General features: G+C 37.9%; 2 protein-coding genes across 6 annotated transcripts in view; one reads left to right on the top strand and one right to left on the bottom strand.

Annotated features, from left to right (window-relative positions):
- RANBP6 (RAN binding protein 6) overlaps positions 1-18,028 on the bottom strand; it is a 208,272-nt gene that overhangs the window by 141,101 nt on the left and 49,143 nt on the right. The window lies entirely within an intron of this gene.
- Positions 7,048-18,028, top strand: part of IL33 (interleukin 33) — a 28,236-nt gene continuing 17,255 nt past the window's right edge. The window contains exon 1 of one of the 3 annotated variants that reach the window (XM_032635183.1): positions 7,048-7,075. The gene's annotated coding sequence lies outside the window, so the exon portion shown is untranslated. Of the gene's footprint in view, positions 7,076-10,035; positions 10,927-18,028 lie in introns of those variants that run through there. The other 2 variants (XM_032635185.1, XM_032635184.1) reach the window with 2 other exon arrangements.

An 18,028-nucleotide genomic window follows, 5' to 3' on the forward strand; every position in this document is an offset into this window, starting at 1 on the left:
AAGAACAAAAGGGAGAAGACTCAAATCAATAGAATTAGAAATGAAAAAGGAGAAGTAACTACTGACACTGCAGAAATACAAAAGATCATGAGAGATTACTACAAGCAACTCTACGCCGATAAAATGGACACCCTGGAAGAAGTGGACAAATTCTTAGAAATGCACAACCTGCCAAGACTGAATCAGGAAGAAATAGAAAATATGAACAGACCAATCACAAGCACTGAAATTAAAACTGTGATTAAAAATATTCCAACAAACAAAAGTCCAGGACCAGATGGCTTCACAGGCGAATTCTATCAAACACTTAGAGAAGAGCTAACACCTATCCTTCTCAAGCTCTTCCAAAATATAGCAGAGGGAGGAACACTCCCAAACTCATTCTACGAGGCCACCATCACCTTGATACCAAAACCAGACAAGGATGTCACAAGACAGAAAACTACAGGCCAATATCACTGATGAACGTAGATGCAAAAATCCTCAACAAAATACTGGAAACAGAATCCAATAGCACATTAAAAGGATCATACATCATGATCAAGTGGGGTTTATCCCAGGAATGCAAGGATTCTTCAATATACGCAAATCTATCAATGTGATAAACCATATTAACAAATTGAAGGAGAAAAACCATATGATCATCTCAATAGATGCAGAAAAAGCTTTCAACAAAATTCAACAGCCATTTATGATAAAAACCCTCCAGAAAGTAGGCATAGAGGGAACTTTCCTCAACATAATAAAGGCCATATATGACAAACCCACAGCCAACATTGTCCTCAATGGTGAAAAACTGAAAGCATTTCCACTAAGATCAGTAACAAGATAAGGTTGCCCACTCTCACCACTCTTATTCAACATAGTTTTGGAAGTTTTAGCCACAGCAATCAGAGAAGAAAAGGAAATAAAAGGAATCCAAATTGGAAAGGAAGAAGTAAAGCTGTCACTGTTTGCAGATGACATGATACTATACATAGAGAATCCTAAAGATGCTACCAGAAAACTACTAGAGCTAATCAATGAATTTGGTAAAGTAGCAGGATACAAAATTAATGCACAGAAATCTCTGGCATTCCTATACACTAATGATGAAAAATTGGAAAGTGAAATTAAAAAAACATTCCCATTTACCATTGCAACAAAAAGAATAAAATATTTAGGAATAAACCTACCTACGGAGACAAAAGACCTGTATGCAGAAAATATTAAGACACTGATGAAAGAAATTAAAGATGATACAAATAGATGGAGAGCTATACCATGTTCTTGGATTGGAAGAATCAACACTGTGAAAATGACTCCACTACCCAAAGCAATCTATAGATTCAATGCAATCCCTCTCAAACTACCACTGGTATTTTCCACAGAACTAGAACAAAAAATTTCACAATTTGTATGGAAACACAAAAGACCCTGAATAGCCAAAGCAATCTTGAGAACGAAAACTGGAGCTGGAGGAATCAGGCTCCCTGACTTCAGACTATACGACAAAGCTAGAGTAATCAAGACAGTATGGTACTGGCACAAAAACAGAAAGATAGATCAATGGAACAGGGTAGAAAGCCCAGAGATCAACCCACGCACATATGGTCACCTTATCTTTGATAAAGGAGGCAGGAATGTACAATGGAGAAAGGACAACCTCTTCAATAAGTGGTGCTGGGAAAACTGGACAGGTACATCTAAAAGTATGAGATTAGATCACTCCCTAACACCATACACAAAAATAAGCTAAAAATGGATTAAAGGCCTAAATGTAAGGCCAGAAACTCTCAAACTTTTAGAGGAAAACATAGGCAGAACACCCTATGACATCACAGCAAGATCCTTTCTGACCCACCTCCCAAAGAAATGGAAATAAAAACAAAAATAAACAAATGGGACCTAATGAAACTTCAAAGCTTTTGCACAGCAATGGAAACCATAAACAAGACCAAAAGACAACCCTCGGAATGGGAGAAAATATTTTCAAATGAAGCAACTGACAAAGGATTAATCTCCAAAATTTTTAAGCAGCTCATGCAGCTCAATAACAAAAAAAACAAACAACCCAATCCAGAAATGGGCAGGAGACCTAAATAGACATTTCCCCAAAGAAGATATACAGACTGCCAACAAACACATGAAAGAATGCTTAACTTCATTAATCATTAGAGAAGTGCAAATCAAAACTACAATGAGATATCACCTCACACCAGTCAGAATGGCCATCATCAAAAAATCTAGAAACAATAAATGCTGGAGAGGGTGTGGAGAAAAGGGAACCCTCTTGCACTGTTGGTGGGAATGTAAATTGATACAGCCACTGTGGAGAACAGTATGGAGGTTTCTTAAAAAACTACAAATAGAACTACCATATGACCCAGCAATGCCACTACTGGGCATATACCCTGAGAAAACCATAATTCAAAAAGAGTCATGTACCAAAATGTTCATTGCAGCTCTATGTACAATAGCCTGGAGATGGAAACAACCTAAGTGTCCATCATCGGATGAATGGTAAAGAAGATGTGGCACATATATACAATGGAATATTACTCAGCCATAAAAAGAAATGAAATTGAGCTATTTGTAATGAGGTGGATGGACCTAGAGTCTGTCATACAGAGTGAAGGAAGTCAGAAAGAGAAAGACAAATACCGTATGCTAACACATATATATGGAATTTAAGAAAAAAAATGTCATGAAGAGCCTAGGGGTAAGACAGGAATAAAGACACAGAGCTACTAGAGAATGGACTTGAGGATATGGGGAGGGGGAAGGGTAAGCTGTGACAAAGCGAGAGAGAGGCATGGACATATACACTACCAAACATAAGGTAGATAGCTAGTGGGAAGCAGCTGCATAGCACAGGGAGATCAACTCGGTGCTTTGTGAACACGTGGAGGGGTGGGATAGGGAGGGTGGGAGGGAGAGAGACGCAAGAGGGAAGAGATATGGGAACATATGTATATGTATAACTGATTCACTTTGTTATAAAGCAGAAACTAACACACCAGTGTAAAGCAATTATTCTCCAATAAAGATGTAAAAAAATTTTTTTTTCTTTAATCTGATTTTCAGTTCTTTCAGGACAGAAAACTGTCTTTAATCAGACATATCAGAAGCACTTCTTCCATACTAACGGAAAAGAGGAATGTGTCCATTTCCCATTTGACCATTTTCTAGTCAGCTCAATTCATTCTTAAATACAGACGCTGATGTTCCTTTAATTTTTTTTTTTTTAGCCATGAAATAGATTGCTTACTTAATTCTGTCAATGAGTCTCTTTGATCACCACACTTGAAAAAGTAGAATACATATATTTTAGAATTCACTGACAGTCTCTATTTCCTTTAACTTAAAAAATTCATTAACATATACACACAGAAAATTGCACAAATCATGCGAACAAACCTATGCAACCATAAAAAGAAACAGAAGAGTAAAGAACTCCAGAATCCTCCTCCTGCCCTCTTGTTGTCACTTCTCTCTACCTCAAGAAAAGCCATTATTAGGTTTTTTAATATCATATATTCAATATGCCTTTGGGGGTTTTGAGCTATTCATAAATAAATTCATACATTCTATATCTCTTTGTGTCTAGCCTCATTCATTCAAGATTATGTTTGTGAGATACCTCTGTGTTGTTGCACATCGAAGTAGCTTGTTTACTCTCATTACTGGTTAGAATTCCTCTAAATGAATGTGCCACAATTTATCCATTATAAGGTAGTCGGACATTTGCATTGTTTGCTGCTTGGAGTTATGTGACTAGGACTGCTAGGAATATTCTCCTACATATATTTTGGCAAATATTTTTATGCCTTTCTGTTGGATATATACCTTCAAGTAGACTTGTTGGGCCAAATGTATGTATATGTTCAGCTTTAGTGGATACTACCACATTATTTTCCAAAGTGGTTGTAGCAATTTACACTCTCATCAGCCATGTATAAGAATTCCAGTTGTCCCAAATCCTTGCAAATACCTGGTATTTCCTGTCTTCCTCATTTTAGCCATTTTGATAGATAAGCATTGTGGTTCTCCTTCAACTTTAATGCATGCATTTTCTTTACTTTTCCTAGAAATATGTTGTTTCAGTCTGGGGCAACTAGACTTAAGTAAGCTGACAAACACACTTCAGAAAAAGATATCTTCCCTAGGATTGTAGTTTTGGAGTTGAGGTATGCCTCTGTTGTGTACCAACTGCAAAGCAACATTAATTAGAGAAGAAAACATTAAGAAAACAAACCATCATATTATATTTGGGTTTCAGAAAAAAAGTCAGGAACCATTTTTTAAAAATGTTACACTATAGTAGAAAAAAAGGATTGTTCTCTTAACCCCACGATCACAAATGGAGTTTTTATAGACTTTGAATACAACATACTTTAAGGAAATTTAGTCAAGTTATTACTGAATCATTATGATCTAATAATAATCCACCCTCAATGTTTTATTAAATAAAACATTGTCCAAGTGACATACAATTTAACAAAGTATCTACTTTATGTAATTTATCACAAGCATTTGATAAACCAGGTAATATAGAGGTTCTACACGTGACATCCAAGCACTAAAGGCTGACTGACTGACTGGTTTGGGTTTATTTTTAAGCACAAGGACAACTCTTATCTTCTGGTTGGGTGTCAGAAGCCTTAAGTTCAAACAAAGCAAAGGGTATTTTTAGAGCTTTTATTTAGTCTTCATAATATAACTAGCAAGCAGTAACTAGTAGTTGACTTCCATTCTTAAAGAGGAAACTTTTTTCTTAAATGTTTTTATTTTTAAAGTGGGTCTGGTACATTATCTTCTACCAATGCAAAGTTTTGCTGCTTTGGGCTGCCTTCTCTTGGCCCTAAATTTTATTTTATTTTATTTTTTTATTGTTTGGCTGTACAGCTGCTGTGGAAGTGCAGAGTCTTAACCACTGAACCGCCAGGGAAGTTCCTCTTGGTCCTAAATTTTAGACATTAAAGTCCTTATTTCCCCATTACCATAAACATCTGGCTCACCCTTTCGGAAGCTCCTCTTGTTATTCCTCAGTTTTTCAAATCTGCCTTCAAATGAAGCCTACTAGCCTCCAGGATCAATTCCAGAAATATCTAGTGGCATCCCTATGCACTGCGAATGGAAGTTAGGTATACTTTCACTGGCTTTAAACATATATATATATATATATATAGTATCTGGAATAAACTCTTCTTATCAATGTTTTATGTAGTTAAGAAATGTACCATACCCAAATCAGTCTGCTTCTTTAGAAATTTAAGGATATATATTGCATTCTACTTTAAAGATGCACTTCAAACTCTAAAGTTTTCCTGTCTAAAATATGATGTTTCTCTTAAAAAACAAACAGCAAATCACCTGCTAGAATTTCAGATGCTGCCCAGATAACCATATCCTTGTTAGGATTTGGAATTGTACAAATATTAAACCAGTCTAGACTTTGGAATCTGGGCACTATTTCCAGAGTCATAGCTGACATTAATGGGCAAGTTCTCATCTTTGGTTAAGCAATCTGTTTTGGTTGTATTGTTGCCAATTCCAGATGCTCTCACTCTTCTTGGTATGTGTTTGTGGAGAACAGGCAAGATCCAGAAATAATTCCTCCAAACATACATACACATAGATGCAATTACTATCTTTTTTATGAATAAACAGGGATGATAGAGTTTGATATAGCTTCATTGCCTACCGTTGCAAGTTGTTTTCCTTTGTGGATCTAGGTATAAACTTTTTAGAAAGCAAAACAAGGCAGGTCTAAAACAACGAACTGAAGCAAAACAGATTGGATTTTTATCTCCAGTTTTGAGTGCTGATTTTATGACCTAGTGACTCAGGTATATTCACATGCTGTGGCTTGGCACCTGCTTTTACCTTATCTATTTCTCAGCAAAGCCTTTATCTGAGATTTTGCCCCCACTCCTTGTTCCCCTGCCACCTTCTATGGAATGCTGTGCCAGAAATATTTTCTGTGATTCAGTTTTAATCACATCTTCTAAAACCTTTCTCACTCTTCCCTCACTTGTCTTACAAGCTAGAAGGAAACAAATCAAGGCTGCATGCCCTTATCCCCATCCAAAAAAGTGAGCAGTTTCATTGGTTCCTAGAGACAGGACATTGCACTGTGGAAGAAGGTATTCAAACATTTATTAAATTCCATACTTGAGACAAAAGGACAGCATCAAAAATTTCCCTGATAAAATGGAACAGTTCCCTGTATTTTCTTCACACTTTGTTTTTCTTTGCTGTTGTTGCTTAAAATTTTAATGAAACATTAGCAGGTTATAGAGGAAAGAGCAGTCATAGCTACTGCTCTGTGAGCTGGGGACCTAAGTTCTGGTCCTGATCCTCCACCATATACTCACTCACTAGCTGTGTGACCTTAAGTAAGACCTGCTTTGAGTGTCACTTCCCTCATCTGTAAAATAAGGAGTTTTAGGCCAGCCCTGCAGTTTTTAATGGTACTCAGTGGACGGCAAATGTGCTTTAGTGGTTCTGGCATCTATCTGATGCTAATTTCACAGGTTTTGGGGCTACTCTGAGACTAAACACTGATCCATAAACCCAATCAAAATTTCCTTTCTGCTCATCCAAATAGTTTCATTGTCTTCAGTAACTGACATTACAATCTTTTCTCTTTTTAAAAATGTTCTGCAGTTTCATAATTAATATAACAAGATGTAGATTTTTTTCTTTTTTTAAACCTACTTGGGATTCATTGGGATTTTTAGATCTGAGGATTGGGGTCTTTCAATAATTCTGGAAAGTTCTCAGCCTTTATACCTTCAAATATTGCTCATTTCCTATTCTATCTCCTTCTAAAATTCCAAATAGATACACATTAGACTGTCTCATTCTGTCCTTGAAGTCTCTTACCCCCATTTTTATATTTTTCATCTTTTTAAAAAAGTAATAATTATTTTTTTAAAGTCTTTATTGAATTTGTTACAATATTGCTTCTGTTTTAGTTTTTTGGCCCCGAGGCATGTGGGATCTTAGCTCCCTGAACAGGGATCTAACTCACAACCCCTGCATTGGAAGGCGAAGTCTGGACCGCCAGGGAAGTCTCTATTTTTCATCTGTAAGTGTTACTGGATTGTATTCCAAGGAATACCTTCAGATATATTTTCTCGTTCACTGACTCTCTTCATATGTGTCTAATCTGTTTAATCAATCCATGGAGCTTTAAGTTCAACAGTATATTTTTCATTTCTAGATATTTTATTTGGATCTTTTTCAAATCCATTTGTTCTTTGTTCATGTTTTCAATCTTTTTAGAGCTCTACCTAAACATATTACAATCAGTTGTTTTAAAAAAAATCAGTTGTTTTATATGTCATTTATGATTGTTCTAATACATGAAGCCTTTGCAGGTTGGTTTCTGCTGTCTGTTCCCTCCATGGGCTCTCACCATGATGCCTAGTATTCTTGTTTGCTTTATAAATCTTGACTGCAAATTACTCATTCATCCTGCAAATTTTTCTCTGTGAATATTCTGTGGCTTGAGTTGCAGCTGGTAAAATTCATCAAGATAAGATTTGAGTTTTCCTTTCCAATATGCCTTGGGATACTACCAACCTAAAACCATTTTGTGTTTAATTCTCTATTTCAGGCTTTTGGAGGCACACAGGTAGTGAGTGTGAATACAGGCTGCAAACCCCTGTGGGGGCTAAGTTTTCATGAGGAGATAAATTCTCAGAGCAATGGTTTCCCTTCCCTCGGACAAACAAGCTTCCTAGCTATCCCCTTCTGCAAGTGGGGTTTATTTATCTCAATCAGCCTTAACCTGTGAGTGTAGCCCTTTGGATATCCAGGTTTGTGCAGCAATTCCCTATTAGAATCCCCATCTTAGGCACATCCTGGGCTTTATTTCCTGGCGCCCGCACTTCATGTAGTTGTCCGCTCTCTCTAGCATTTAGCAGACAACTTTAGGAAAAAGCCAAGCTTGCATGCCTACTATACATTCTTTACTTTCATGCCAGCTCAACGATAAATTTGAAAAAACTTTTTTTTTTTTTTTTTTTTTTTGCGGTATGCGGGCCTCTCACTGTTGTGGCCTCTCCCCCCCGTTGCGGAGCACAGGCTCCGGACGCGCAGGCTCAGCGGCCATGGCTCACGGGCCCAGCCGCTAGGCGGTATGTGGGATCTTCCCGGACCGGGGCACAAACCTGTGTCCCCTGCATCGGCAGGCGGACTCTCAACCACTGCGCCACCAGGGAAGCCCTTGAAAAAACTTTAAAAAATATTTCTTGCAGCATTATAGTTGTTTTGTCAGGTGGGCTGGCCATGGTAACTAATCCACTGTTATGTCGGAAACAGAAGTATCTGATTAATTAACTTTATAATGAGCAAATATTATAAATTTAAATATATAAACCATAGTTATATTAATAAATCAACAAATTCCTGATTTTCTCTTTTTTGTCTCTTGGGGGTTCTATTCAATATTCCTTTTTCAGAAAAGGATTCTACTTCTTTAAAAGTTTTGAAAATTTCCTCTTCCACCCACAAACTGTAATGATTATAATGATTTCTCCTTATGATGCTGCTAAATCTATTAACTAGCTAGACCACCACTGATGGCATATGAACTGAGTCTCAGTTTCACTCTCCCTTACAAGGTCAAATAATCCAGGTGGCATGTCATATTTTCAAACTTTTAATTTTGTTTTCATAGTAGGGAAACCTTTTTGACCTAGAAAACTTTAAGCAGAAGCCCAGTATGGAAAAGAGGTTTCTGCTCTGGGCTCAGGAATAGGGAAGAAGATCTGAAAGCCAACAGATTTGAATTTCTCCACCACTTTTCTGGAATACCTCATGAATTCTAAAAGTTTGCTTGAGGTTTTAGGCTACGGGACCTTACGCAAGTTCTTTGATCTCTCTGTGCTTCAGTTTCCTCATCTGTAAAATAGGGAAGATAATAGTACCCCCTGATAAAACTGCTATGATGATTGAATGAGTTATATATATAAAGCACTTAGTACAGTACAGTATTGGCACAGAGTGAACACTATATAAAGGTTAATTTTTAAAAATACAGAACTTCTAACTCTTCAAAAATCCTATTGAATTTTTCATACTCTTTTGACTTTTTACAAAATTCATAATTTGTATATTACTTGTCCAGTTTTACTTAAAAAGAATTTTCAAAATAAAAGAAAAAAGTGATCTCAACTTTAAACTTCAGAGTCAAACTAAAACCAAAGACCTATTTATTCTATGTTGTTTCATTCCCATACATTGCTTTCTTCTAGCACTTAGGGCTCTCTGAATCCATAAAAACAAAAACAAATCTACACTACAGACTCAATAGACTTCCCTTTTCACTTTAAGTTTGCTCTAAGACAAAACATACCCAAGTCCATTATGTACCTTGATTTCAGATCCACCTCTACCCATCTAGGTTACTTAATGCTCCCTTGTCTGCCCGCCTCATCCTGTCTGCTATAAGGTTAGTGAAAAGAGAGGAGAAGGGCACAGGGCTGAGGCAGAGCTTGTGCATTTCTCTGAGGATGGCATCTTTTGGGTGGTCAAGGGGCTGGTGTGGCTGCTGGTATAGAACCAAGCCCAGGGATAGGGGAAAGAAGAGGCTGAACCAGGAACCTGTATAGGAGCACAGGAAAGAGAGTCAAAAGGATAAGAAGACACTGGCTTTCAGGAACCCTCTTCATTTTTGAGAGGAGGAGACTGTGACCTAGACAGCTGAAAAGCCCTGTGGGAAGGGAGCAAATCCTGGGTCTAAGCTTGAGAATTGGAGGTCATTCTACCTCTACTTCTTCAAAAATTACTAAAGACTTGGTCTAATACACAGCTGGGTCTCCAAAGTATGTGACGCATGGGGAGGGGCAACCAAGGGGAATAAAACAACACATTGAACTGAATAATTCAAAATGTTGATCACACTAAAACCACAGGGCCAGAGGCCAAACATAATGTCAGCTTCTTTAAATGCTTTAGAAAAAGCACTGACCCAAGAACAAGAAGACCTGGGTTCTATTAGGCTGAGCCATATAAAACTGTCATTTTTGTGGGTCAAAATTCAGTAGTGCCCATTTCACACTGCTCAACCCACAGTCCCAATTCCACCACTCTGTGGATCTTTGGGATCCACAGAGGCTGGTAATGCCTGCCTTGTCTAGTTTGTAGGGTTTTTGCAAGGACAGATCCAAATTACACAACATTTATTGAGTGCCTGCTTATGGGTAGCTGCTTGGAAGATAAAAGATGACTAAGGTATAACGCTGGTTCCCAAGGAACTAGCAGTCCAGTGGAGAAGATAGGGAAACAAATAAAGTTGGATACGATAAGCAAAAAAGGGAGGAAGCAATAAATTCTGCTGATTGGGAGACAAAGGAATTTGAATTGAGCTCTAAGAGTTAAATAGAAGTTTCCCAGGTAAAGGGGAAGAGGCAACTTTAGCAAGAGGAACAACTTGAGCAAGCCATGGAGGTGTGAAAGTGCATGGTAGCTTGAGGAACAGTAAATAGTCCAGTGGGTCTAAAATGCACAGGGCATAGAGGAAGGGGCTGTGTGAGGCTAGAAAGTCTGACGGGCAGGTCGTACCAGTGTATAAAAATGATTAGATAAGACTGCATCCAGGAAAACCGTAAGAAAGCATAGAAGTGTTTTATAAATACTGTGTTATTTACCTTAAAGACATAAAAGTTTTCCTAAAAACTCATACCATCCTTCTCTTCCTCTAACAAAAGGTTCAGCTTGAGTCATAGATTAATTTGCCAGATTTCTTGAGTGTTTCCCCTCCCTAGGAGGCATGTAGAAATTTTCAGAGATGTGGGGAGTGGAGACAGGAAGTGATTCAGTTTGAGTGCTGTCTCATGGTTCCCCAAACTCAACCTCCCTTTCCTCAACATCACTTATTCTGATCTCCCCCAGAAGAAAGAAGTGAAGCCACCACAACCAAGGGAGTAGAAGGTCAGTGTGAGCACACTCCTCTCTTACCTTCTCCCTTCTGCTTCCCTGCAAAATCTCTCAGAATTAAGTCATACAGTGTTGCCAAGCTTAGCCATAATCCCCATTTTTTCTTCCCCCTACCAGACAGGACCAGTTTTGGGATGCTGACTGCTTTCAGTAATTTTCTGGTAGCCAACAATGGGTTGTGTAATCCCACCACATCCTCAGAGATCCTCTGCACAAACCAGAACATGCAATCTTGATGACACAGTGAATGGAATTAAAGGCCCAGGAATATAATTCTACTTCATTCTACTAATGGCTTCCGTGGAATAAGAGAAAGAACCACATGGACTTGATTTCAGATTCTGACTTTGTTACTTATTAGCTATGTGGCCTTTTCCAAGATACTTAATCTCTCTGAGCCTCTATTTCCTCACTTCTAGAATGGAGGCAATCATATTCAAATATTAGTGTCATGGTGACAATTATAAATAATGTATGTAAAACATCTGACCCACAGAAGATGTCCAAGATACTGTAACTGTTATAACCGTTAGTATTATCGCCACCACCATCATTATTAAGAGTTTGCACTAATGCAGACTCCCTACTGGTTTCATTCCTACCCTCTTACTTCCCTCAATCTGTTCCTAAAATGGCAGCCAGAGCACTCTTTTAAAAACTAAGTCATATTACATATTACTTAAAACCCTTCTTTGGTTTCCCATTGTACTTTGCTTTTTTGTTTTGTTTTGTCAATCTTTATTGGAGTATAATTGCTTTACAATGTTGTGTTATTTTCTGCAGTACAACAAAGTGAATCAGCTATATGTATACATATATCCCCAAACTCCCTCCCTCTTGAGCCTCCCTCCCAACTCCCTATCCCAGCCTTCTACCTCGTCGCAAAGCATCGAGTTGATTTCCCTGTGCTATGCAGCAGCTTCTCACTAGCCATGCATTTCGCATTTGGTACTGTATATATGTCAGTGCTGCTCTCCCACTTCTTCTCAGCTTCCCCTCCCCCTCTGTTTCCTCAAGTCCATTCTCTACATCTGCATCTTTATTCCTGCCCTGCCACTAGGTTCATCAGTACCATTTTTTTTGATTCCATATATGTGCATTAGCATATGGTATTTTTCTCTTTCTGACTTACTTCACTCTCTATGACAGACTCTAGGTCCGTCCACCTCATTACAAATAACTCAATTTTGTTCTTTTTTATGGCTGAGTAATATTCCATTGTATATATGTGCCACATCTTCTTTATACATTTATCTGTCGATGAACATTTAGGTTGCTTCCATGTCCTGGTTATTGCAAATAGTGGTGCAATGAACAGTGTGGTACATACCTTTTTTTTTTTTTTTTTTTACGGTGTGCGGGCCTCTCACTGTTGTGGCCTCTTCCGTTGAGGAGCAGAGGCTCCGGACGTGCAGGCTCAGCAGCCATGGCTCACGGGCCCAGCTGCTCTGCGGCATGTGGGATCTTCCCGGACCGGGGCACGAACCCGTGTCCCCTGCATCGGCAGGCGGACTCTCAACCACTGTGCCACCAGGGAAGCCCATCCTTTTTGAATTATGGTTTTCTCAGGGTATATGCCCAGTAGTGGGATTGCTGAGTCATATGGTAGTTCTATTTTTAGTTTTTTAAGGAACCTCCATACTGTTCTCCATAGTGGCTGCATCAATTTACATTTGCACCAACAGTGCAGGAGGGTTCCCTTTTTTCCACACCCTCTCCAGCATTTATTGTTTCTAGATTTTTTGATGATGGCCAGTCTGACTGGAGTGAGGTGATATCTCACTGTAGTTTTGATTTGCATTTCCCTAATGGTTAGTGATGTTGAGCATCCTTTCATGGGTTTCTTGGAAATCTGTATATCTTTGGAGAAATGTCTATTTAGGTCTTCTGCCCATTTTTTGATTAGGTTGCTTGGTTTTTTTTCTTTTTTTTTTTTTTTAGTTTCCCTTGCTGTGCAAAAGGTTTTAAGTTTCATTAGGTCCCATTTGTTTATTTTTGCTTTTATTACCATTACTCTAGGAGGTGGGTCCAAAAGGATCTTACTGTGCTTTATTTCATAGAGTGTTCTGCCTATGTTTTCCTCTAAGAATTTTATAATGTCTGGACTTACATTTAGGTCTTTAATCCATTTTGAGCTTATCTTTGTGTATGGTGTGAAGTAGTGTTCCAATTTCATTCCTTTACATGTAGCTGTCCAGTTTTCCCAGCACCACTTATTGAAAAAGCTGTCTTTCTCCATTGCATATTCGTGCCTCCTTTATCAAAGATAAGGTGACCATATGTGCATGGGTTTATCTCTGGGCTTTCTATGCTGTTCCATTGATCTAAATTTCTGTTTTTGTGCCAGTACCATACTGTATGGATTACTGTAGTTTTGTAGTAGAGTCTGAAGTCAGGGAGCCTGATTTCTCCAGCTCCGTTTTTCTTTCTCAAAATTGCTTTGGCTATTTGGAGTGTTTTGTGTTTCCATACAAACTGTACATGCAAACTTGTTCTACTTCTGTGAAAAATGCCATTGGTAATTTGATCGGGACTGCATTGAATCTGTAGATTGCTTTGGATAGTATAGTCATTTTCACAATGTTGATTCTTCCAATCCAAAATCATGGTATATCTTTCCATCTGTTTGTATCATCTTTGATTTCTTTCATCAGTGTCTTATAGTTTTCTGCATACAGGTCTTTTGCCTCCTTAGGTAGGTTTATTCCTAGATATTTTATTCTTTTTGTTGCACTGGTAAATGGGAGTGTTTCCTTAATGTGTTCTGATTTTTCATGGTGTGTTGTCATGGTGTTCTGATTTTTCATGGTTAGTGTATAGGAATGCAAGAAATTTCTCTGCATTAATTTCATATCCTGCTACTTTACCAAATTCACTGATTACCTCTAGTAGTTTTCTGGTGGCATCTTTAGGATTTTCTACGTATAGTATCATGTTATCTGCACACAGTGACAGTTTACTTCTTCTTTTCCAATTTGGATTCCTTTTATTTCTTTTTCTTCTCTGACTGCTGTGGCTAAACCTTCCAAAACTATGTTGAATAATAGTTCTGAGAGTGAGCACCCTTGTCTTGTTCCTGATTTTGAGGAAATGGTTTCAGTTTTTCACCATTGAGAATAATGTTGGCTGTGGGTCTGTCATATATGCCTTTTATTGGCTTTTTTATTTTTTATTTTGATTAAAAACTCTGGAGAGTTTTTAATCATAAATGGGAGTTGAATTTTGTCAAAAGCGTTTTACTGCAACTATTGAGATTATCATATGGTTTTCTTTTTCTTTTTTTTTTTTTTTTTTTTTTTTTTTGCAGTACGCGGGCCTCTCACTGTTGTGGCCTCTCCCCTTGTGGAGCACAGGCTCTGGACGCGCAGGCTCAGTGGCCATGGCTCACGGGCCTAGCTGATCCGCGGCATGTGGTATCTTCCCGGACCGGGGCACGAACCTGTGTCCCCTGTATCGGCAGGCGGACTCTTAACCACTGCGCCACCAGGGAAGCACTAGCATATGGTTTTTATCCTTCAGTTTGTTAACATGATGTATCACATTGATTGATTTGCATATGTTGAAGATTCCTTGCATTCCTGGGATAAACCCCACTTGATCATGGTGTATGATCCTTTAATGTGCTGTTGGATTCCGTTTGCAGTACTTGGTTGAGGATTTTTGCATCTATGTGCATCAGTGATACTGGCCTGTAGATTTCTTTCTTTGTGACATCTTTGTCTGGTTTTGGTATCAGGGTGATGGTGGTCTCATAGACTGAGTTTGGGAGTGTTCCTCCCTCTGCTATATTTTGGAGAGTTTGAGAGGATAGGTGTTAGCTCTTCTCTAAATGTTTGATAGGATTCTCCTATGAAGCTATCTGACTCTGGGCTTTCGTTTGTTGGAAGATTTTTAATCACAGTTTCAATTTCAGTGCTTGTGATGGGTCTGTTCACATTTTCTATTTCTTTCTGGTTCAGTCTTGGAAGGCTGTACTTTTCTAAGAATTTGTCCATTTCTTCCAGGTTGCCCATTTTATTGGGATATAGTTGCTTTTAGTAATCTCTCATGATCCTCTGTATTTCTGCAGTGTCAGTTGTTACTTCTCTTTTTTCATTTCTAATTCTGTTGATTTGAGTCTTCTTCCTTTTTATCCTGATGAGTGTGCCTAATGATATCTCAATTTTGTTTATCTTCTCAAAGACCCAGTTTTTAGTTTTATTGATCTTTGTTATTCTTTCCTTCATTTCTTTTTCATTTATTTCTGACCTGATCTTTATATTTCTTTCTTGTAATAACTTTGGGGTGTTTTTTGCTGTTCTTCTTCTTTCTTTAATTGCTTTAGATGTAAGGTTAGTTTGTTTATTGAGATTTTTCTTGTTTCTTTTTTTTTTTTTTACATCTTTATTGGAATATAATTGCTTTACAATGGTGTGTTAGTTTCTGCTTTATAACAAAGTGAATGAGCTATACGTATATTCCCATATCTCTTCCCTCTTGCGTCTCCCTCCCTCCCACCCTCTCTATTCCACCCTTCTAGGTGGTCACAAAGCACCGAGCTGATCTCCCTGTGCTATGCAGCTGCTTCTCACTAGCTATCTATTTTACATTGGGTAGTGTATGTATTTCCATGCCACTCTCTCAGTTTGTCACAGCTTACCCTTTCCCCTCCCCATTTCCTCAAGTCCATTCTCTAGTAGGTCTGTGTCTTTATTCCCATCTTACCCCTAGGTTCTTCATGACATTTTTTTCTTTAGATTCCATATATATGTGTTAGCATACAGTATTTGTCTTTCTCTTTCTGACTTACTTCACTCTGTATGACAGACTCTAGGTCCATCTACCTCACTACAAATAACTCAATTTCATTTCTTTTATGGCTGAGTAATATTCCATTGTATCTATGTGCCACATCTTCTTTATCCATTCATCCAATGATGGACACTTAGGTTGCTTCTAGGTCCTGGTTATTGTAAATAGAGCTGCAATGAACATTGTGGTACATGACTCTTTTTGAATTATGGTTTTCTCAGGGTATATGCCCAGTAGTGGGATTGCTGGGTCATATAGTAGTTCTATTTGTAGTTTTTAAAGGAACCTCCATACTATTCTCCATAGTGGCTGTATCAATTTACATTCCCACCAACAGTGCAAGAGGTTTCCCTTATCTCCACACCCTCTCCAGGATTTATTGTTTGTAGAATTTTTGTTGATGGCCATTCTGACCTGTATGAGAGAATATCGCATTGTAGATTTGATTTGCATTTCTCTAATGATTAGAGAATGTTGAGCATTCTTTCATGTGTTTGTTGGCAATCTGTATATCTTCTTTGGAGAAATGTCTATTTAGGTCTTCTGCCCATTTTTGGATCGGGTTGTTTGTTTTTTTTTGATATTGATCTGCATGAGCTGCTTGTAAATTCTGGAGAATAATCCGCTGTCAGTTGCTTCATTTGTAAACATTTTCTCCCATTCTGAGAGTTGTCTTTTCATCTTGCTTATGGTTTCCTTTGCTGTGCAAAAGTTTTTCAGTTTCATTAGATCCCATTTGTTTTTTTTTTTCTGTTTTTATTTGCATTTCTCTACTGGGTGGGTCAAAAAGGATCTTGCTGTGATTTATGTCATAGAGTGTTCTGCCTATGTTTTCCTCTAAGAGTTTGATAGCGTCTGGCCTTACATTTTGCTTTTTAATCCATTTTGAGTTTATATTTATGTATGGTGTTAGGGAGGGTTCTAATTCCACTCTTTTATGTGTAGCTGTCCAGTTTTCCCAGCACCACTTATTGAAGAGGCTGTCTTTTCTCCATTGTATATTCTTGCCTCCTTTATCAAATATAAGGTGACCATATGTGTGTGGGTTTATCTCTGGGCTTTCTATCCTGTTCCATAACTCTATATTTCTGTTTTTGTGTCAGTACCATACTATATGGATTACTGTAGCTTTGTAATATAGTCTGAAGTCAGGGAGCCTGATTCCTCCAGCTCTGTTTTTCTTTCTCAAGATTTCTTTGGCTACTTGGAATCTTTTGCGTTTCCATACAAATTGTGAAATTTGTTGTTCTAGTTCTGTGAAAAATGCCAGTGGTAGTTTGATAGGGATTGCAGTGAATCTGTAGATTGCTTTGGGTAGTATAGTCATTTTCACAACGTTAATTCTTCCACTCCAGAACATGATATATCTCTCCATCTGTCTGTATAATCTTTGATTTCTTTCATCAGTGTCTTATACTTTACTGCATACAGGTCTTTTGTCTCCCTAGGTACGATTATTCCTAGATATTTTATTCTTTTTGTTGAAATGGCAAATGGGAGTGTTTTCTTAATTTCACTCTCAGGTTTTTTATTATTAGTGTAGAGGAATACCAGAGATTTCTGTGCATTAATTTTGTATCCTGCTACTTTACCAAATTCATTGATTAGCTCTAGTAGTTTTCTGGTAGCATCTTTAGGATTCTCTATGTATAGTATCATGTCATCTGCAACCAGTGACAGTTTTACTTTTCTCTTTTCTGATTTGCAATCATTTATTTCTTTTTCTTTTGTAATTGTTGTGGCTAAAACTTCCAAAACTATGTGGAATAATAGCGGTGAGAGTGGGCAACCTTGTCTTGTTCCTGATCCTAGTGGAAATGTTTACAGTTTTTCACCATTGAGGACGATGTTGGCTGTGGGTTTGCCATATATGGCCTTTATTATGTTGAGGAAAGTTCCCTCTATGCCTACTTCCTGTAGGGTTTTTATCACAAATGGATGTTGAATTTTGTTGAAAGCTTTCTCTGCATCTATTGAAATGATCGTATGGTTTTTCTCCTTCAATTTGTTAATATGGTGTATCACATTGATTGATTTGCGTATATTGAAGAATCCTTGCATTCCTGGAATAAACCCCACTTGATCATGGTGTATGATCCTTTTAATGTGCTGTTGGATTCTGTTTGCTAGTATTTTGTTGAGGATTTTTGCATCTATGTTCATCAGTGATATTGGTCTGTAGTTTTCTTTCTTTGTGTCATCTTTGTCTGGTTTTGGTATCAGGGTGATGGTGGCCTCGTAGAATGAGTTTTGGAGCTTTTCTTCCTCTATTATATTTTGGAAGAGTTTGAGAAGGACAGGTGAT

This window comes from Phocoena sinus, chromosome 6 (assembly GCF_008692025.1).
Source record: "Phocoena sinus isolate mPhoSin1 chromosome 6, mPhoSin1.pri, whole genome shotgun sequence".
NCBI lineage: Eukaryota > Metazoa > Chordata > Mammalia > Artiodactyla > Phocoenidae > Phocoena > Phocoena sinus.